The 24,360-nt window shown below is 33.4% G+C and overlaps 1 pseudogene; it reads right to left on the reverse strand.

The window, feature by feature from the left end:
* Positions 1-9,282: 9,282 nt before the first annotated feature.
* Positions 9,283-9,464, reverse strand: LOC150107738 (U2 spliceosomal RNA; annotated as a pseudogene).
* Between the last annotated feature and the right edge of the window lie 14,896 nt (positions 9,465-24,360).

Raw genomic sequence — 24,360 nt, forward strand, 5'->3', positions numbered from 1 at the left:
AGCAATGCTTGGCGTATCGTCTCTTCACTTGTTCCTTCTCAATATTTTTTCCTTTGCAAAATCTATGTTATTTAATCCAATGTTTGATCCAACTGGAATAGTAATATTACGTTTATTATTCATACCTTGGAAATAAAATTTTAAACGATTTATTTTGAAATTCAAATATACATTCTGTCGTGTTTAAAGAGAGAATTTTAATGGAGAATATCAGAAAACAAATTAAGATAAATTTTCATCATGATTCAGACCCAATTCGTAAAGAGAATTATAACAATTTTAATCAAAATCTTATGATTAATTGCCACAAAGCATATTTTAATAATATTTTAAACAGATTAATATAAATGTTTGTTATTTTATAATTTTTATTTAATTATTTTGATATTTTTAATATTTATAATGTGCTTTAAGACATCTTTTATTTTCCTGCAAATGTTTAATATTTATAACTAATGAAAGAAATTGAATGTGACTAAAACGCTTCCATTATCAGCAGTACCAAAACTTTCATATGACCATTTGAAAGTATCCTCAAGTTCAAAATGTTCATTTAAAATTAGAATATTTCTTTTCCTTGTATTGTAATACAAGTACACTATGTGGTTATTTTTAACTTTCATACTTTATTATTTTTAATTAATTTATTTATTTATAATATTATAAATTATTATAATTTATTAGATATTGAATAGTGCCAAATGATTAAATTGTCGATCTTGATTACTTATTGTATATCTGTATTTTTATTAATTTTATTATATTTATATCATTTGTGAAGTCAAAATTATCGCTATCATTGCTTATTGAAAATAACACAATAGCTAAAACTGGTCTTTTGCAAATCACTAATAGCTGAAGAAATTCTAGACTTCAAACTGTAGATTGCCACAAAACGACACCAATGATGCCCACTTCAGAATACTGAAGTGGACGTCGTTGGTATCGTTTTGTGTACGAAAAAAACACAGAAATTCATCAAGGTCGAATTTCTGCATAACGCAAAAATCTTCTCGCATAATTGGCCCTCATCTTCGCAGATTTTGCCATAGTGAATTATTTTAAGATAACTCTTCATCATGATTTCTGAGACACGACTTCGTCAATTAGAATTAATTGAACTTTATCCCAAAAATTATGACTAATTGGCCCAAAGAATATTATAGTAATAATTTTAAATACTTTAATTGAGAATTTTATTAGGTTATCATTTTAATTTAATTGTATTGATATATTGAAAGCTTCGAACTAACTCGATACGCTGATCTTTAAACACACTTGACTGGGTTGAGTATAAAGTCCTCCTGAGTAATATACCACCCTATAATCAATACTGCATTTTGTATTTCAGTGCCTTCGGTATTCAATGCTAGAGTACATCAATTTTTTGTGAATTATTGCGATGCAATTGAATATTTGAGGAAAGTACGTTATGTGTGCTATTTTGCTATTTCGCGAGATGAAAAATCACTAAGTTTCTGTAAGGAAAAGTAGTTTCCTTACAAGTTGTTGTTGCTGCTGCTGCTGCTGTTTTTATTCGGGATTACAGGCCTATGCTTATTTGACCAGGGCATTATGTCAGTTAATTGTATGTATTCTTCTGGTTTTGAGGGGAAAAAATTGGCCTTGGGAGACCCCTGTCACCTCCGTGACAAGCGGGACTAGCTAGCTCACCTTCCGTTGAAAAGTCAGTATACTGGATCTTTTCCTAAACAGTATTCGAATCCATGCCTTTCCACTCGATGGGAATGGTTGTTACCGACTGAGCTAGGGTGGCTCGTCCACTTTTGTATGAGAACGGTTAACTCACCTAAGCTTAAAAGTGCTCTTAAAAGATTCTTTGCATCTCGAACGTTATTCAAACTAGTGTTTTTATATGCAAAATGCATAATCGTTTTACCGACTGACTACAAAGGAGAGATGAAAGTAAACCAATTTACTAAAAGAAAAACGAACAGTAGTAAGCTTTATTCAGAGGTGGAGGAATTTTTCCTATTCGATTAGCCCGCCAAATTGACAGACGTAATAAACTCAACTAATTTACTGCAGCTATCCCCCTGATGAGATATTTCTCACTGGATTAACTGCTAACACTTTACTAACTCCACATCGATTTAACTATGAAAGAGCTTTCGTGTGGAGGATTCCCCAAATTCTCCTTAAAATCGGTCCTGGAAAAACCCTCTCTTATAATTCGGTTTCTTAAATACTCACCTACGAACTCTGAAAGTGAGTTTACGGATAAGGCATAAAAATGAATATCAGATCTTTAGTTCACTTTTTGTAAACTTGGAAAATCATATGTCTCATGCACAGTATTTTTATTGACTACGTTTCAAACCGCTTAATTTTCGTAACTGATGGTTATTTTTTTACAGTTATTTAAGAATGTTTGGCAAATATGGCTAGTTATGATTGTGTAGAAATCAAGCATTTCTCATATTATAAGTGGTACTACAGAAAGAAATAGCGTATTGGATTTGATCTCTTTTCAGTGACATTTTTCTCTTAAACAGAAACAAATGCAAAAATAGTAAACATCCAAGAAGGTGCGGGAGATCCATGACATTAATCACGAAATGGGAATCTCATCGTTGTGTAGAATGACATATAGCGGACAATATACATTGCAATACTGGAAAGGAAACATCAAATAAAACTGGCAGGATGTTCTGCTCACACATACCAGCAATGAATACTTTGCTCTTGAGTTCGGTATAGTAAACAAAAAAAAGAATGAAGGAGGTGGAAGAGAGAGTCCATGCATCATAGTACAACGACCAACACAGAAACCTCTATTCATGGCCAATGCAAGCCGGTCATTGAGATGTGAAAAATGACTTTGCTCTGAATATCCTGTCAATTATGTTTGGTAGCTGCAGTAAAATTTCGCTGACATGTTCATCCTTGTAGTGATTTATTTCTGGAATTTTGGACCATTTTCCATGAATACGCTCTTTCAATGACCTGCTGTTGCATTCTCTGGTATTTGGAATTGTGTGAATAGAGATTGCAGAAACACGAAGTAAATTTGTAACACAAAATATCGCCTGACCATTTTTTGGCTAAAAAAAAAACTTTTATTACCGAAGCGCATACTTGATAAAGTATGTGCTTCGGTAGTGATAACATTCAATACTTTATAAAATATTTGATAAAATACTCTTTTCAAAAGAAATATTCCTATGGAATTCTTTCTGCTATTTTTTTCCTTTCTAAAAGAAAAAAAAAGAAAAAAAAAACTCTAATCCTTAAGGTTTAACACATCTTTGTACTAATATAATTTATATTTTTGACACTTGCATATAAGACAGCCTTTCAGCAGTGAAGCTTGTGCAAAACTTAGTGCTAGATGAATACTCCGTAGCTCAGTCAGTATACACGAAGCCGTTTGGTCGGAAAAACCTTGGTTTGATTCCCGTCTATGACGTGAGGAACCTTTATCTGGTCTCTTTCGACGAAAAGTAAGTTAACCCGTCTCATACGGAAGTAGAGGATTTTTTCATCCGGAAACTCGGGTATTTCGTCACACAGAACAGGAAAACCGGCCCCTTGAACCAACATGGCTTACAGTCATGAATACGTCCCAGCCATACGCCAGTCCCGAGACCGGATAAAATTGAGGAGTTGGGGAAAGCAATGGTGAACAAACCTGTAAAAATATCACCAGGAATACTTTGTGAGCAATGCCTACAAAGTCACCTACAGTCGGAAACGACTGAAAGGGAAAAGTAGGAAGAATATATATATATTGTTAGGAAATATCCACTATGCAGATTAAATTATTTATATTTCTCAAGATAGTATTTTAATCTCTAAGTATCATCACTAAATAATTTTATAAGTTTAAGCCTCCCATCGATTTTTACTTTAAGACAAATAGCTGAGAAATCATGAAAGGTCCTGAATGGAGAACCTACAGAAAAAGTAAAACGTTTCACCTGTTTGGGAAGAATTTTCAATGATGAATTAGCAATGCTTGTATGATAGGACGTCTGATGAATAAATTTATACGTAAGATGAAAAGCCAAAAGGCTATTTTTTTCTGGCGAGGTTGATATAAGTTAAGGGGATAAAAAAGGGATTTTTATCCCCTTAACTTAAATTTATACGTAATCAGAGCAAAACATTAGTCAAAAAACAAAGAGATTTTATACGAGACTGTATACAATACAGTGTTCAAGCCTATTTTAAGGATCTGAGAGCTGGTTTAGAAATAATCCTTATTTAACATGTTTATATTCCTGTTAATTCCGAAAACTATTCAATCACTCTCTCTTTTTCCTACTCCATAGTGCCTAAGTAGTTCATCTTATTCTTATTAGGAGGATATCCCCTGTTTGTTTGTTTTTTTAATTGAAGGATACCATTAACATCAGTTGTGAATATCTGGTACTTCAGTAATCCCTCTGCTAACTCGAATTCTCTTCTCTTCTCTTCTCTTCTCTTCATTCTTCTTAATTGAACGCGCATCTCTGAAATTCTGCTGAAAATCCAGACTTTTCAACAGCTGACATTTTAGTGTTTACCCTGGTTCTCTGACAAAAAACAGCTGATGCTTTATTGATATCTGATATTATTACCGTCATAATATATATTTAGTTTCAATCTATATAGACCAAGAGGCTGGTCAATTAGTTCTCATATTTCTAGATCATCTTTGTGTGTTAATCATTCTAGCAAAAATATTGTAAAAGAGATTAGAAACGAGAAACGAGATTAGACCTTAAATTAGAAATTCCAATCAGTTCTTCACCTTCCTTATAGGCTACGTTGGAGAGTTAGTCATCGTTACTAACTTTGACCCTGAGCAACTCTTTTTTTCTTTGTTTGACCTATGTCTCAAACAGAGACTGTAATTTAAGAACGCCTGATGTTTGTAGCATTTTGCTAATTCCTTTCCTTTTTTTCCTTTTAATTATTTCACGTGCTAACGGTATCTATCCTTCACAGAGCAATTTTCTAATAATCCAGTTTTTTGAATAATAAAATTGCTTTTTCTTCTGCTTACTTTTTTTAGCTCTTAGGGAGTAAGATTAGATCATAGTCCCCGAGATGCTGCACGGTATGGAATATATATGATATCTCAATGTACAGCCGATATTTGTCTTCCTGGCACAAGTTTTATAAAGGTTTCTATGAGGAAGACTCATCTAATAAGAGTTCAGAAAGGTGTATTAACATATGTGGTTCCACGTGTTTTAAACACTTTTAATGAAACTATTGAAATGTTGTTGAACTCTTTCTATATTGGTTTTTCGTAACCCGTAGTGCGTAATTTAGTTTTCTAGATTCATACTGAGGGAATAGCCTTTTCTTTATAAAAATCCTAATTAGATTTAATTATTCTCCAAGTCATGAGGAGTAGTGATTTTTTCTTGAGTATTATATATGATTTTGGTTAATAGAATTAGTTATGTCTACATAGTTACATAGCTAGATGATAGCTACAATTTGTAGCTTTATGATAAATCGTTTTTTTTCCTTAATTCTTTCTGTGTTTTACGTTTCTTCTTCTTTTTCTTGTTCGTTTCATATTCATAGTTTCCTGTTTTTCTCTACTGAGGAGTACGACCTAGCAATATTATTGAAAAATAATCTGAAGTTCTGTTTTATTATTATTATTATTACTATTATTATTATTATTATTATTATTATTATTATTATTATTATTATTATTATTATTATTATATAATTTATTTATTTTATTTTATTTTATTTTATTTATTTTATTTTATTTATTTATTTATTTTATTTTATTTATTTATTTATTTTATTTTATTTATTTTATTTTATTTTATCGATGTGGTTCCCCACGGTAACAAAAGAAGAACTATCACTGGCAATTCAACAAATTAATCCCAACAAAGGACCGGGGATAGACGGAATCAGACCAAAAGACATCAAGAAACACTCAACCGACCTACTTCAGTTATACAAAAACTGTTAAATAAAATCTTCGAAACGGGACACATACCTGAAACACTGAAGACTGCATTAATCACACCCATACACAAACAGGGAAAAAGAAACATAATAAGTAATTACAGACTCATCGCCACGCTGCCTGTAATCAACCAAATCATGGAGCGCATTGTACATCAGAAACTCTCGACATACGTTGAAAAATTTCAAATCATACCCAAAACACAATATGGCTTTCAAAAAAATAAAGGAACAGCAACACTCCTGGAAGATTTCACAGATCTAATAAACGCTGCATTGGATAAAAACAGAATAACATTAGTGGTTTTCATTGACCTAACAAAAGCATTTGACACACTAACACATAAAATCTTGATAACGAAACTTACCCATATCGGAATTGGAGGTCGTCTACTCCAGTGGTTTAAAGCATACACGAAAAACAGAAAGCACATTACACGTATAGGATCAGCACACAGCAAAGAGGTACATGTAACCTGTGGAGTACCGCAAGGAGCTGTCCTATCTCCCATTCTATTTAACATATACACACACGACATAAGCCAACTCCCCCTAAAAAGTAAAATCTTCCAGTATGCAGACGACACGGCCATAGTATCCATTCACAACAATGCAAATATCGCTTACAAAAATATGCAACATGACATCAATCAAATCACTAACTGGTTAACCGAAAACGGCATATATATAAACCCTGGAAATACAAAGCTAATGATATTCAAAACCCCCAAACCCTGCCCATAGAAACTAAATATCTCACTATCAAACATTCATCCTCCTATACACAAAGTGCAGAACCTAAAATCACAACCATCACACAGGTGAAAACAACACGCTATCTTGGACTTCACTTCGATGCTGATCAAAGTTGGAATAGCCATACAAATTACCTACATACCAAGCTTAGGATAATAGCAAGCAAACTATACAGATTAAAAGACATTGCCCCAACCCACATAAAAATACTAATCTATAAAGCATTATGTGAAAACATTTTAAGATATGCAATCACATCATACGCATTCTGCGCAGACTACAGACTTAACAGGCTACAACGGTTGCAAGATAAAATGATAAAACTGATATTCTGGAAACAACCCACTCTTATGCAGGAAGCACAGACAAAACACAAAATATTTAAGGTGAAACACTTACGCCACTACACAGTCATGTTAAAACACTACTACAGCCCAACATATAGACTAACCAGAACAACATATCAAATAACAAGACCACAGTCAACAAACTACATAACATATAAGTACAACAATCATCATGGCAAAGCCACCCGAAACTTCTACGTACCTGACATGATAAACAAACTGCCGTTCGACAACAGAAACCTAGGAACATACAGAGAGCTGAAACAGGCACTATATAAATATTATAGCGAGAATGAAAATTAGAGTAATTCCTGTCTCTCTCTCCCCCACCACACATGCACACGCACACACAAACCTATGACAACCTCCCCCTCTCAAAAACTATCACTGCAAGAACATAAAGAAACAAACACACCACGTCTAAATTCAACCCTATTTGCACAAAAAATAAATAAATAAATAAATAAAAAAAAAAAAGTTAAACTGTAATAGCAGTTTGTCTTTCAAGCACGTACCAACAAACAGTAAAATCAACACCTGGCTTGTGACCAGTATAGGAACACAACCATGAAACCACCACCCTCTGTCATCTATTATCTTCCTCAGATAAGCTCTGCTAAGCTTCGAGGAAGAAAATTACTAACTTGCAAGAATCTGTTATACACACTTGTAATGCGTTATAAATATTATATATATATAATTACTACAGCAACTATGTATGCAATTCATCTGAGACATTAAAAAAAATAATAAAATAAAAAATAAAATAAAAAATAAAAAAAATGATAATAATAAATAAATGAATAAAATAAATAAATTATTATTATTATTATTATTATTATTATTATGTATATTCTAAAATCAAAAATTCTGTATAATCCTTATAGTAATTACTGTAAATATTATTATTGTATGTAACTTATACTGAGACATAATAAATTGTTTTTTTTAAAAAAAAAAATATATATATATATTACTATTATACTCAAGATAACTATTGTATATATGTATGTGTAAATATCTTAGCAGTGAACAAAAATATTATTTATTTAAAAAAAAAAATTATTATAATTTAAAAATATTAATAACTCGCCAGTATTTGTTATTCACAATTGTAATGTATTATAAATATTATGTATATATATATATACACGTGTATATAAAACTATTGTTGTATCTATGTATGTAATTTATCTGAGACAATAAAATGTTTAAAAAAAAAATATTATTATTATTATTATTATTATTATTATTATTATTAAATTGAGATCAACTGTAATTCCTTAAAATCGTGAGTACCATTTTCATACACTCGTGAATTAAATCGAATACTTAATTTAACAAATAATTATATAGAGATAGCATCTTTCCATAATGTCAAATTATTTTGCTCAATTTAGTTCATTTTGTGAGTAGTAAGTCAATTTGCTTCTGTCAATGATCTCTTACCCATAACGTAATTATAATTACTTTATGTATTTTTGTGTTATAAGATAGCATAAATATTTATGATATCTGATAATTTTAGTAAGAATAAAAAATAATATTACTAATTTCTTTCGTGCTTTCAAAGTCTTTTAATTCAATACAGTCCTTATGGTATTTTACATAACCATTTTAAAATTATTTTCTTCGGTTCTCTTTTAATGGCTTCTTTGAGGAGGAAAAAAACGTGCAAAATCACAAAAATTATCTCGAAATCAACTGAAGTGTATTCGTAATGAAATTGATTATTAGTACTATGGATTATTTTTAACACTATTGTTACTACTCTTCATTCTCCACTTTAGACACCAAACTTGGAACTCTTTGGACAAGTTTTGGCATCCTATAATCAGAGTGGAAGTCTAACAGTTGGAGATGAAATTCATCTCACGCCTAAAGACATTCAAGGTTAGAATCCCAGGATGATTATCCTGGAATTCGAACCCTCGATTTATTGCTTGGAGAGGGCTTGATTTGATTAATTTGCTTAATTTGATTAATTTGATTAATTAATCTTAATTTGATTTGCTTAATTTGATTAACTGAGGGGCAAGTGTTTGCCCCTCAGTTAATCAAATTAAGCAAATAATACATTCTACCGTTAATTTTGTTTGGACTCCCCATTTTTTTTTTCTCACTTGTGTACAACTTTGGAAATGAGCAATGTTTTTCGAACTTTTCTGACTCCGAGAACCACTGTAAAAAAAAATAAATTTTACATGTCATCCCCCCTTTCCCCCACGCCTTGATGCGATACATCGAAGAAACTGAGGTTGCACAATATCAGGCAAATCATCAACAGTGATATCATTGGGAACACCAAGCACGTCGCCGTCATCAAAATATCAGTTTAATATCTTATGATGCGTATCAGCTATTAAAATGATAAGAACAGATGCTACATTCTTAGCCAAAATTCCTAAAAGCGAATCTGTTTTTATCCGTTTCATCTGATGCAGTTAGCAAAAATCTTAAAGTGTTGGAAAGCAGCGAAATGAATGAAGCTTCCTCTAGGATGAACACTCACCATCGGGGAGAAATGAAAAACATATATACTAAAGCTGAAACAAGTTTCATAAAACGTCTCCTTGCTACATATAATAATAATAATAATAATAATAATAATAATAATAATAATAATAATAATAATAATAATAATAATAATAACTTAAGAAATTTAATCTTAAACATGAATTTTTTATGTTTAAATACAACACGAAAAAATTCAAAATAAACAACAAAAATAGAAATTGGAAATATTTTATTTAATTCCACAGGTGTGTGCTTGCCATAAAATGTAGAAGGGTTCATATTTATTCGTAGTAATAAACAGAGTTTGGATCACTATTCGTTAGGAAAACGAATGAAATTGGCCCTGTATAATGATAAATATCCAATCCCAACAGACACCACACTGTATATGCAAAAAAAAAAAGGAACTTTGTTGTACCATTAAATACAGTACAACACAGTTAGAACGACAGTTAGTATAAATTGTAGACATCTGGAATGAAGACGACCTGACTCTGCATATTTATACAATTCCACTCCCATAGACACTATATATTATCATTAAGACAATACCAGTGTCACAATTAAAATTTAATCAAAAACATTCAAAGTTGGTTAACATTTAAATAGTAATTCACTTAATTTTAAATATATTTATTGGAATAAAAAGAATGGTAAAAAATATAATTTTATGTAACTAAAAACATGTTCAGGATTTATGAAAACATCTATAATATTTACATGTTATAAAAATATGTTAATCATTTAATATCACAACAGGAAGGGTTTTTTTTTTTTAGCGAGGAGAAGGGAATTTGTTTGATGTAACCAGAGATTTAATAACTGAAGTGGCTCTCGGCCAAGAAAGAGCGCGAATTCCTCTGCGCTTTACTAACGATCTCCAGGGAGACTGAAGAGTTAATTGTTTAACCAAGCCGTGTTGGCAGAGCAGACGTTGTTCGCACTAAAAATCTATTTTTGAAAGTTCTGTAATTCTCTTAAAAAGAATCCTGCGATTTCATTATGAATTGTTTATTTTAGTTTCTGAAATTCTTTTTTTTTTTTTTTTTGATTATTTATACTCTGATGTTTGCGGTCCCTGCGGGGAAATCAATAAGAAAACCTTCGAAACTGGCTTTCTTCGTTTATTCCCGAAAGCCAAGATACCAACAGTCCTTTTCTTATCCTATCGCAGTAATTTGTCTTCCTTGATCCGGCTGAAATTCAGTTAAGCTTTATTTTCGTGCAAATAACGTTAGAAGACGTCATCGTTTCAAGCACATTTCCCTGGTGAATACCCTAAATTTGAAGGATAACATAATTACGGTGTCTTGCAGAGAGAAAAGCAAGAAGCGTGGAAAATGAGATTGTATCACGTTAATGTGATGCTTCAATAAGAAGTGGAACGTGAAAACATCTCATTAGGGCGCAATGCTCACAGTATCCTAATTTAGTTGGTCCTACAATCCGTGACGTGAATTATTCCACTTCTCCACTATTTCTACCCGCTATATAATCTGCTCCTTTACACTAAAAATACAACAGCTTCTTCTTAAGAAATTATTTCTTACTTCTGACCACTCTAAAAGCTTCTGTAGAGTTAGATTTGGAACAGTGTCTCCATCGTGTTCTCAGAAAACTGTTTTCTCTGTGGATGATTAGAAAAATTATGGTTGATAACGGTCGACAAGATGGTGAAAAACAATTATAAAGGGTTTTCAGCTAATTGAGGATTATCGGCTTTTTTATATACGCCCAGATGTAATAGCACCGTCAGAGAATTCTTATATATCAGAAAAGAATTATTATCAGAACATAATAAATATGCAATGTATGTGGAATTAAATAGCATCAAACAAAATTAATTAATAAATAATAATAATAAATTATAAAATAATAATAAAATTGAAATAATTATTGTTTCGACACTAACTTCTTACTTTTGGGCCATCCTATAGGGTTTTTTTTCCAGAAACACGGACGTTTTTAACCATACAAATATAACAACAAATATACCATGTGATAAACAAAACATATATGATTAACTGCGGAGATAAAGATTAACTATCCTATTGTTAACAGTGTTTAGTTCTGGCCCAAACGTCTTCTGTCATATTTTCTTTCCTTTTTCTTGTTTAAAAATAATATGAGATAACATAAGAAGTTTGGAATATTTTAATATTTTTTTCGATTCATCGATGTAAGAAGTACAATCATTAATAAAAGAAAATGTTTAAAATTAATAGGAATATATTAATTAACACATTGGCCTTCCATGAGAGTCACAGATTGGTCTTATGAGACTCGACTTCGATACCGCAGGAGTGGTCAACGTATTCTCTCTCCATCGATACCGCAGGAGTGGTCAACGTATTCTCTCTCCACCGAGGCTGAAGATTCGAATCCCACTATGGACATGAATGTTTGTGATTGTCTTTACGTGGAAGATGAATTTCATCGTCTAGTGGAAGACTGCTTCCAGGTTTATTGGAGGCCTGAAGTGGCTTGAAAAAGTTTCATGTTTGGTCTCTAAAACAGGGTTTCCGGACTTTGTAAAAAAATAAGTTTTATATAAGATTTAAACATCAAGAAAAATGAATAAGAAAAAATCCTTACAGTGCCCTCAGTATAAATGTATTATAGATTTATTAATAAACCTTACGTGGGTGGGAGCCATATAAAACATAAATAAATAAAATAAAATAAAAAAATCCGTCATTGCAGTAAGAAGCAGTCCCAGGTCGTCAAACCTGTGCTTTGTATAAGTGGATTCTCGGTCAGTGCATAAATTATAATATTTGAAAGAACAAATGGTAGTCATTATTATTCTTCGGAAATGTATAATAAATCTAAAATTTTCACTTATGTAGAATGTTGGTCACCAATCATTTACATGAGAATTGTTTTTGGAAATCAACGTTAACTTATTTGTCATATTTCTAAAAACTCTTGATAGTTTTTATTAAAAAGGAAGTGACGTCCAATATGTTTTACATTATTTACATGATTTATTAAAGACATTTATATATTTTACGTCCGCGAGGTTAGCCTAGTGGCTGTGAGTTTCGTAACCATATGCCTGCGGTAGGAGTGTCCTAGGTTCGATTCCCGTCGGAGACATGAGGCGCTCAAGGATCTTCCTCAGCCATAGCCAAGTTAGCTGGTCTTGGGCACGAGCAGTAGGGATTTTACACCCCCGCAAACAAGCAAACAAACAAACCGGCCCCGTGAACACACACACACACACACGCACAAACTACAGTCATGAAAACCTTTAATAGGGATGCAGCAGAGGAGTGGCATGCCAGCTGCATTATTTCGCCGTGACTCTCTTGTTATACAACTTTATGTGATTTACCATATTATTACTATTCCAGTTCTGTAAGATGATTAATAACATGGATAATCCCTGTGTGGTGGCTGGTCTCCATTAGGAGGAGACCCAACTCGTCTGAATCAGATGGAAGGGAGAGATAGATAGATATATTTTCCATAAAATAATAATTAAACTTATATTTTAATTATTTTAATTTATTATTTTAAATTAAATTTTAAATTTTAAATTTTAAATTATTATTAATAATAATTTTAAACATTATACAAATGAAGTGAATATTGAATCGAACATTATTTCTTTTACTTAATTATTATTACTTATAAATTAATAAATTATTACTTAAACATTATTACTTAATTTGTATAATTTTGTATCGCCGAAGTGAAGCCTTTTGGCTCTTTATTTCGATGTTCATAATTTTAAACATTTTAAAATTTATTGCAAAAATTTGTAATACACCTTTAAGTGATCCTAACCATATTATTACTATTGCAGTTCTGTCAGACGATTAATAACATGGTAATCTCCGTGTGGTAGCCGGGATAATATGAGTGCCACTGTAGCTCATGCATGTCATAAGAGGCGACTAAAATGGGACGCAGAGTTTCGAGAATTTCGCTCTTCTAAGGTTTTTTGCCTTGGGGGAGAAATTTGAGTCTCCGAGGAAAGTGTTTTCCATCGTGGCCCGTGTAGGGCCTTATCGGTGGACACTTTTCCCTGGAATATGAGAGGTTCTGCTCAGTGGTAGGGTGAGCCAGTCACTGAGTGGAACCAACGCTGAGTTGGACGATCTTTCGGTCACTCGTAGGGAGTGGTCCGAGGGATCACCTAATTTTTAGAAAGGGCTTTACTTGCATACCAGCCCTTCGTACGATATGCATGTAGCCCATGCATGTCGTACGAGGCGACTAAAATGGGTACCCAGGGAGGGACATGGATGGAATTGCTGTAGCCAATGAAGTTTTAACTGAGGCTCGACTAATGCTGTTACCTTCCTGCCATGATCAGAGCTTATAGCTCTATATTATCTCATGCATACATTATCTTGTACAGATAACGGGAAATATGAAAAGCATTCCTGCCTCACCTATCTAGCCAAAAAAAATATATACAGTATATATATATATATTAATAACATTTGATTTGACATTTTTTTTAATAAAGAAAATTATTATGAACGTCTCAGAAAGAAGGGAAATGAGATCGAAAAGTGGAGTTATGTTAAATGCAAAATTATATCTTTGTTCGGGCTCTGATTTATTTCAGTGTAAATGTAAGTTCGAAAACAATCTGTACAGAGTAAGTAAAAAAAAAAAAAAATCTCAAAAAAGAAAGGAAAAAGAAAACTAGTTCCCTAGTTCCTCTATCAACTCGATGACGCGTGAAGAAAGGAGATTGTCAAGTGGAAGAAATACTGAGTTTCTATAGCGATGTAAGAAGTACCAGCTGTCGATATTTTAGTGAATGGTTCGTCGACTCTTCCCAATGAAAAGAGCCTGTCACCGCAGCCACGTGCCTTTCTTTTACTCCTAATCAGAAGCACGCAACATTTTAAGTTGATAGCTATACTATTTCATATCATTAATTGCGCATTAGAAATCGATTTTGACCAAGCTAATATCAAAATATGTTTTATGCAAGTTATCTCACGAGATCTTTCTCTTAATGTATTAGACTAAATGACATGTCACATGATTGCAAAGTTTTTTTTTTGTTTTGAATTATCAATTCACTTCTTCTTTTTTTTTTTTTAAATCATTTATTAGCTTGCTTGTTCTTACTATAATCGTCAACCATCTGGATAAAATTTTCCCATATGCCTTATTACAGAAACTTCTGTCTGCAAACCTTTTCATGTTACAAGTTCATACATGCTTGATGTAAGCAAGGAAATCTGTTGTAGATCGGAAATGTAAATCGGTGGATGTCAAATACAACCACCGATTATTCAGTAGGAATCCAGATGATGGAGAATTTGAGTGTTAATGACATATTTGATTTATTTTGAATCAATCGAAGTAAATAGGTCAGTCGTTTGATTGGATTCATTTATCTTCTTTCTTTAGAACTGGTTGAATAGACTTGTTTGAACGCTTTTCAATAAATTGCGAGCCAGATATGAAACAGCGTATAAATCACATTATGTGTGTAAATAGAAGGACAGAAGAGAATATATACAAATAGGATCATATAGCTCAAAATCCTTCTGATATCATTCTGGAGAAAGATCGCAGAAGACATGGAGACAGTATTCTAGTATGGAAGGAGGTTTGTTATCCATAATGACAGTGAAAGAGAGAGAGTTCTCCCCGACAATAGGCAAGATAAGGGACGACGACTTTTATGTAAAAGGAGTTAATTTTATGGGGGAGACAGTGTTTAATGATCTGGCCTTTGGAAGGTCTGATTTCGATTTGATGATTTTTTATAACTATTGTGAGCATCTGTGTAGGCTAAGAGTCTGAAGTCACCCGGAGTATTTTTTATATTTAATTTAAATAAAAGACAAGCATTATAAATTCAAAGTGCAATACATAATCATCTACACATGCTTTTACAAATACCCATGCTTAAGATGGGATTCGAATCGACAACCTTTTGGTTGGAGAGCTGGTATGCTATCCGCTCGCCCAAAGAGGCTGGCCACAAATCTTCGGTTTATGGTAGAATCTATTGAGTGAATATGCAATAAAACACTATTATGAATTTTAACAAAATTCTTCATTATTAAAATCAATGAAAAAAATTTATTATGTTGGTGTTTCATCAGAAGACAGCTTTAGAGCTAAATAAATCTCTAAGGCAATGATGCGCAACTTATGGCCTGCCTGAGAATAATTTTTATATAGGCACTTCAAAGTGAACTAAAACAGTATTTCAAGAGCCGTGTACTTTCTACATTCAAATAAATGGGAAAACTTATTGCGTTAGTTGTGATGAATATGTAAGGGAGTGTTGAAGACGAACAATTTTTCTGGTATGAAATCAAATAAATATTTTAAAAAAATAAATAACAGATGAGTATCTTCATTCTGTATTGAGAATTAGTATCACAAATTTTTAACCAAATTTGATCAGTTATCTAAAAATACTCAGTCTCACTCATCACCCAGATAAATTGTTAACGTAGTTTAGATTGATCAAACAACCTTTCGTGTATGGGTTCAGAATAAAAATTTTTGAAGTGTTTCTCAATATGCTGTTTTAATCCTTCTATTATAGTTCACTAAGACTCTTCAAGATGTAACATAAAACTATATACCTACTTGCATTTCATCATTGGCATTGTACCGACGCCGTGAAAGATGTTGCAAAAACAGAATGTAATTATAATAATCACATGAGTTTTAAATGTGAATAAATATGATCACCTAAGGGAATGTTATCAACTCGTCATAACTGCGCGATGAAATTAATTCACGGACATTACGATGGCTCACGTTATTGTTTTAAGAAATATCAACCCACACCTTTACCCATATCGGAAAAACCATCATCTGCAATCACGACAGCGTCATGTCAGAATAATGTCATTTAAAATGCAGCCATAATGCATTATGATCCAGAGTGATTCTACTAAAATTGTTTAGGCCATTAAACAAAGCGCTTCACTCGTGAAATACGAATACAAAGGTGTCGGTTCTTCCATCAACCTAATAACGACTACAAAGGCTTCGCATAATAGGCAACCGTTTCTGGAATGCATCCTGAATACCATCCATTACAAGCGTCTGAAAGCTTAGCAGTTCGTTAAACAAGCAAATGTCAGAACACACAACTGTTAACGGAGCTATCAATAGTGATCAAATAATTTAACATGTGTGTATGTGTTTAACTGAGGAGGGCAACAATAGTGGTTCACATGTAATTTTGTTACTGTTTACTGTTATTATTAACAATGAACACCATAATTAGTATGGTTATTAACTTTCTGCACAGAAAAAAAAACTGAGAAGTCTGTTTATGAATTATACTTTGCCTTCTTGTTAATGATATCTTTTAAAAAATAATAATGAAGCTGGACTGAGAAATTGAAAAAAAAAAAAAAAAAAGAAGACTTTTCAATCCTTTTTATGATGCGAAGAACCTTTTCCGGGCTTTTCAATTAAACTCGGGTTAGCCGATTTCACACAGAGATGAAGTTTTCATGCCGGAAACTCGAAATTTTTCATTATACAGGCAAAATCGGCCCCTTCAACACACATATCTACATACATAAAAATACTCGCCCTTAGGGGGATGCGCCAAAGTGACAAGCCTACTAGATTACCTAAAATCCTTAATTAGAAGAATTCAAACCGTCTTGGACGGAGAATTGGATGGGACAATAATAATAATAGTAGATATTAATATTACTAAGAAGATTTCATTTTAATAAGAGTTCACTTGTTGACTCACTGTTAGATTGATCACAGCCCCCCCCCCCCACTAATAACAATAATAATTGATTGCCTGTGTATCAGTGCGGAAACGGCATATGCTTCCATAGAGTTAAGGTTAGTGGACACAAAATGGCAGCAGTTGTCTCCTTTCCAGATACTTTTGGATCATTGATATTGATAGTCTTGAGCCAGCTCTTAGTGACGGCTGTGTGGAGAATGACTAGCTATCGATCTTCAAAAAAAAAAAAAAAAAAAGATACAGCTAAAACGGTCTTTTCTAGTGCCTTTGGAGGAAAAAAAATAAAAAAACACTTGACGAGTGTATTTTATTTAGTTATAATAAATAAAATTAAAGCTAATTCTATATGAAATGAACGATGTACTTGGGCAAAACTAGAATTTACAAATATAGGACGATATTACATATAATGCCACATTGATTTTGTACTCTCTAAATATACGAACATCCAGAAATTTGAAAGTGCCTTGAGGTTGTCTGGATTTAAAGCTTTTGATCGTGTTTCATTATTCAGACCACAATAATTTTGTCTAAACATTATGCTACGGTGTCTGAATTCTTCTAAAACGGATAGCCTTATTGATTTTATATCGTTAATTTGTAATTACATACATACGACAAAGAAGGGTATCCTTCTTGCTATCGCAAGATACGCTTCTTTGTCGAATGTACACTGGAATGCGTCCAACGTTTTCCCTCAATATACAGAGAGAAAGAGAATTTCAACAAAAAAGATTTAGGTGCGATCGGCAAGATAATAACAGAAAACAACCACGAGAGTTGTTGTTAGTGTCAATTATTTTGTTGTCTTTTCCGATTTAATAATATGATTTAGACAAGTCCGCATTCTGGGATATTTCATTCAAACAAGCAATGTTTTCAGAAGTTATCGGCAGTCCTATAATTATACTCCTTTTTTTTCTTTCAATGTTTAAGACCGCTTATTCCTTCTTACTATTAGTAAACTTATTTATGGCTTAACTTCACTGCTAAATTATGTTACTGTTAAAGAGTATTTATATTGATTGTCAGATGCGATTTTAATACTAGTTTGTTCCTATGCCGTGTTTAAAGTGTACCGAAAGCTGTAGTATGAACTGTTGCATAACTGAAACCAATTGTACATTAACTTATGATATCTCAACACACGCAGAATTTTAGAAATAGGTTGCCTAATGCAATATGCGAAGTCTGGAAGTAGTGAAAATACATTAACTGTGCTCTATGGTAGTTTTCATTCCTGATTAAAGTAGGGAGGCTTTCTTATTTCATATATCACAGTTGGTTCAACAGAAGTGAGATTAACAAGTTCGACTCTAGTCACTGAATTGTGGGACTTTTTCTTGGTCTTTAATTCACCGATTACCGAGTTACTCTATTTGTCTTATAGAAAAGCAGAAGTTTTTCTTATAAACGAAATTTGGGTTCAAACAAACATACAAAAAATCACAACGTACAATTATACACATGTGCCAGTTAAGATTAGGAACACACGAGATGGCGCCAGCTATCTGTCGTATACTTTTCACCTTGTCGCAAATTATGCTGTGAAGAATGTACCCCGACTGAAAGATTTATGACAAGTTGCGCATGCGAAGTCCCTGATAACCCTCCACGAAAGTAGTGCATACTGTGTTAAAAGTACTAAAACAACTAAGAACCAAGTTGTAATTTTCTTTTCTTTTGATTCTTTTTATGTAAAAAAGCAAGGGAAACTGTGATGCGTACGTAATTGCATGGCTAGTAAGGTAACGTGGGCTCACGTAGTTTATGATTCTGACCAGCTTTACGGTATTACTCTTTCCGACTTTGGATTTAAAGGATGACGACCAGGATAGAAATGGAAATGGAAATATAACAGCCTAATTAACATTTGTACCCGGAATGTCAAAGGCATAGGCCAAAAGATGGACAACTAAATAAACTCTTAAAAGAACATAAAACTTGAAGTAATATCTGAGACTAAGAAAATGTTTGGAGGCACAAAAGTAACTAATAATTATAAAATCAGTTTTACAGGGGTGGAAGAAGAAATGATAGAACAAAAGCAGGAACATTGATGGTATACAAACCACTAGAAAAAAAAGTTAATTATATTTGTTGGAATCAAGAATAATATAAATCAGGATTAAATTACAACAACATCATCTGGTTATCATTGGAGTATATGCATTGGTTGAAGCCGATGAAGAAGGTAACGAATGATTTTATTCCCTCCTCCTAGTAATAATGAAAACATATTAACTATCTGTAGAGAAGGGAAGACTTAAATTCAGTAAGCAGTACACATAGCGAGCAGACAATTAACAGACGTGAGAATTCGTTATGTATGTTGATAATAATTTTAAAGTTACAAACACATTCATCCACACACAAAGATTGTCACGAATACATTTATGACAATCTTAACACAATCTTAGTACGATTTCCATGGCATTTGTCGTGGAGAAAGCATGAAGTTTCTGAGTACTCGAATTGTGGTTGATTTGTTTAACAGACAAATCTTCTGGCTTCATTTTGTATACAAAATTGTGTCGAGTCGAGTTAAGGTTCTTATCTGTTCAGGGCGCTTTCTAACACAGCTTTTAACCATTCGACTTCCAGAAGAAATTGTTGAATTTCTCATTAAATTTCGGAATCTAAACTAACCAATGTACGTTATTCATATAGTTTAATCAAAGATTAAACTATTGATATGCCCGTTATCGAACAAAAACTTTTGATAGTCTGTTTACTGTTATATATTTAGAATTCAGATATTGACGTTTCTGTTATTATGCTGAACATATCAGTACAATGTTTTTTTTTTTTTTTTCTGGAAAATATTTCCCTAGATTGTCATAGTAACGTACTGATTGTCTTAAAGACATTCAGAAATAAACATTTCATCCTATTTTTTTCAAACTTTAACACTAAAAAAAAAAAAAAAGAACTCAATCTAAATAAATTTGGCGAATTATACCAGTTAAATCAATTCCCCCAAATACACCCACCCACCCACCCACCCACACCCACCCGCACACACACACACACAAACACACTTATCCGTAGAACTATTCATGCTGTGCAAATCCATTCTAATTTTGAACAGTATTCCCAAAACCTCCTTGAAAAAATGAGATTTTAATCAAATCAACCGAGAACAGAACAATGGAATATTGATTTCTTTTTTAGTAGTGTCTGTTATACAGGCAATTTTGGCTCTGTCCTTGTTGCGTAGAAAATGCCTAAGAATTATTATGAGAAGTTTGCATATTTAAGTCATTCTGCTTAGCACCAGTGAAAACAAAATCTGCATTTCTTTCAGTAGTTTATTTTTTCTTCCCAATTAGGTGTGTGTTCTATCGTAATCATCGACGAAGATGATTGGAATAGATTTCATTTCATTTTTTGTCCCAAACTCTATTGAAATAATTCTTCTGTTTATGCATTTTGGAAATTACTTGCAGAGCGCTAAGATTTTTGGTAATGACAGGAAGAAAATGAAAGAAATGACAGGATCAAAGAAACAGAGCTTTCTTTGTGTAACAGATATGCAGAGCATCATTTCATGATTAATAACACAAAATTGAATGTACTTATATTGGAAGTTACACTCATATAAATTAGTGCACATGGAGGTAACTCATGGCAAAGGTGGATCAAGTTCCCCGTGTAGTTGTGGCTTTGCTTAAAAATACAGATTCTTAGTTTATTTATTAAACAAGCTGTAAATTAAGTTTTTTTTTAACTTTCATTTGAACAGAACCTAATTTATAAGGTGGAGGGATGTTTGAAATGAAGCTACGTATTATAAAATAATGCAGCTGAATAATTTTGGATGTCGAGATTATGTTGCTGACATGGTAGCGTTTTTTCTCTGTGTTTAGGAGAAAAGCTACACAAGCATAAATAATACGTATTTACTTCCGTTATGCATTTACTGGCTTTACTGTTCAATTTGCTGCTCTCTCCGATATTCCACAAACTGCATCCTTTGCACAGTGTGTTCAACGCAGAACGCAGCTGGTCGAGACTGATGTTGCGCACATTCTGCGTAACATCAGAATGTGCAAGATATCTGGAAAGTTATCAAGATTATCTCGATAAACTCTGTCTTTGAGAAACCCCCAGGGCCAGAAGCACAGAGAATCAGATTAGGTAAACGAGGCTGCCATGCAGTGGGAAACGCACAGCTAATCACTCTGGCTTCAGTGAAATGTTCTAGAAGTGCCTCCTGTACGAATCGACCGACGTGTGGAGGGGACCATCTTGCATGAAAATGACTGAACAGATGCACACAGGCGCTGCTGTTGCTGCGGCACAAAAAAATTATTTTGTCGTGTCGCGATACCTCTCGGCAGTAACTGATCAGGTGAAAGGATCCGACTGGTGAATGTCCTCAAAAAAAAAAAAAAATGGTCCAATGATAAACGAAGCTGTAAATCCGCCGCAGACAGTAACTTTGGGTGGATACAAAGAAGTTTGTTGCATTGCATTGCATGCGGGTTTTGCGTAGCCCATACTCGGCAACTGTGGATATTCAGTATTCACAGCTCCGCTCAGGTGAAAGTTATCCTCATCTCTCCACGAAATCAACAGCCACGCAGCGTCCAAATCCACTCGAGCAAGGAATGAAAAAGCAAATGTCAGTCAGCTTTAAAAGTCCTGCGGGCGCAACTCCTGTGTCAAGGTGTTCTTGAATGGGTTGAGATGCAAAATCTTCTGTAAAATTTTCCAGACACTTGTGTAAGGCACATCTATATGTCATGATGTGCAATTTCATTCACTTGTGGTGAACTGACTGGTTTGCAACCTCTGCAAGGTGTCACTCCCAACGATCCCGTTTTCGAAAAGACCAATCATTCGTCATAGAGCACATAGAGATACTAGACCTCGTCGACATTCTTTCAAGCGACGAAATTTGAGGATTGCAACAACAGCATTGCAGTACAGCATGGCAATTGCATTGTTTACTTAGTACAGATTCACGAGCAAAGCACGTTAGAGCAATTCCACAATAACTCACAGTGGGGTTAGTGCCATCACTGTGAGCGTTATTAACAACCAGAATGAAGGGGAAAATCCCGTGTCCATTTTTTAAATCCCCCTAGCACCTACCAAATTGCACGATGCGCAAATTCAATGCATTCGGCCCTGCTGTAGGTGCTGCTCCTGGTAATGAATTCTGAAACCGCTTTTTTTGTCTCTCACATATCGCTTCCGCATGACGAACAATGTATTCCTGTAAGGTTTCGGAGCATTGATATCATTGGGTGGGGCGCCACAAAGCTTTAAACAGAGATACTTTAATTTTGATCACCCTGTAGTTGCATCCTTGTACGCGTTGAGAACACTGCTTAGAATTAAACTTTCGAAGGCAGACATAGAAAGGATTATTGAAAGAATTTAACGTATCCATAAAAAATAAGTAAACTGACAGAAATTTAAACATTTTAAGCACTTTTACATCGTATCTGTGCAGTCAGGAAATGATAATGTCTTCATATCTGAGCCTCCGTAATTCTGTATGTATCCAAGATGTCATTCGGTTGGATGAGTTCAAACCCTTTAGAACTCAAAGAATCTTTATAAGGATTCTTCAACTAAAAGTGACATAGTTGATCTCAAATAGAGATGGAAGGGTTTTGTTCCTCCTGGAAACACTAGTTGTTTCGTGCTTTAAAACAGGAGAATACGCGGATTGAAAGGCAGAAGACATACACTGTTTAATAGCATGCAGTTGCTCTTCTGCCATAAGTCAAAGCAACAATAACAGCTTAGTGCATTTCATCATTGAAATCTGTGATGATGAACGCTTAATTTATTATCATTTTTTTTAATTTTTAATGTCAGTCCCTCTTCATACGAATAGTAGAAAACTCTGTAATACGTTAACAGAATAGGCGGATCAAGAGATCAGACCGCTCAACGTCATTTCCGTATGCGGTGCATTCGATGCATTCGGTCAATGCATCGAATTTGCATATCACGCAATTCAGCAGGTGCAAGGATGGTTTAAAAAGATGGACATGGATTTTCCCCATCATGCCACTGTGGTGTACTCCAGTATGCACCGCAATGATGCCATTGCTGTGCATCGCCATGGGGAACTGGAAATCATATATAACCTAGATTTTTTTTGGAGGGGAAGGTTATAATTGCATCAAATTATTTTGATGACGTCGTATGTTTCTTGTAGAACGGAAAAACTGCTCTGTTATATTTATTTCTGTATTTTCAGTAAATAAACAAAATTGCAACCAGACTATAGAGATGCGTAACTGTTGATTATGACTACGATATCTGAAGTACTGCGAATAATCTCTTTACTCCACTGACTTTGGGATATGCAACAACATCTCATCCTGAGCAGGAGCCAGCGGTTCTTTAAGTGGCAATGTTTTTATAGGCTGGGCGCTTTTTTTTTTCTCCCTCCACTTAAAGTTTCTCCGTAATGCTTTTAACTCGAGAGCAAGAAATGCGACTCTAAAAGATAATGTTGGTTGGCATCATGATACGTGACCAGAAAAGCGAGCAGGAAGTATTGGAAAAGTAAAATTTCGATCGCAACTGAAGCATTATAACACACACACACACACACACACATACACACACACACACGCATTGATCAATATATATATATATATATATATATATATATATATATATATATATATATATATATATATATATATATATATATATATATATATATATATATATATATATATATAAAAACCTTCATCATAAAAGGAACACAACATCATTTAAGCAATTAATTTTAATTATCGGTTTTGTTGGCAACTAAAATATTTTATTCAATTTTTTTATATCGATACGAAAAGGAACTGTTTAAAAACAAGAGTAAACCAGAACACGCCAAAGAAAATTCGCCATTCTCAGAGTTTTCGATAATAGTCTTCGACTCTACCGCGAGATGGCAGTCGTGCTGTCATATTAAAGACAGTGAAAAGCTTAACAAAAGAAGACTGTTTTAGTATTTCGCTTGCGGATGGTTTTGTGTTACTATCAGGAAGTGCTGTTGTGGGTGCTCCAGTTAGACTAGAAGTTACAGGCAATAAAGGATGGGTTCTA

The sequence above is a fragment of the Typopeltis vanoorti genome, chromosome 4 (genome assembly GCF_054136105.1).
Source record: "Typopeltis vanoorti isolate ZY-2024b chromosome 4, IOZ_Tvanoo_1.0, whole genome shotgun sequence".
Classification (NCBI taxonomy): domain Eukaryota; kingdom Metazoa; phylum Arthropoda; class Arachnida; order Uropygi; family Thelyphonidae; genus Typopeltis; species Typopeltis vanoorti.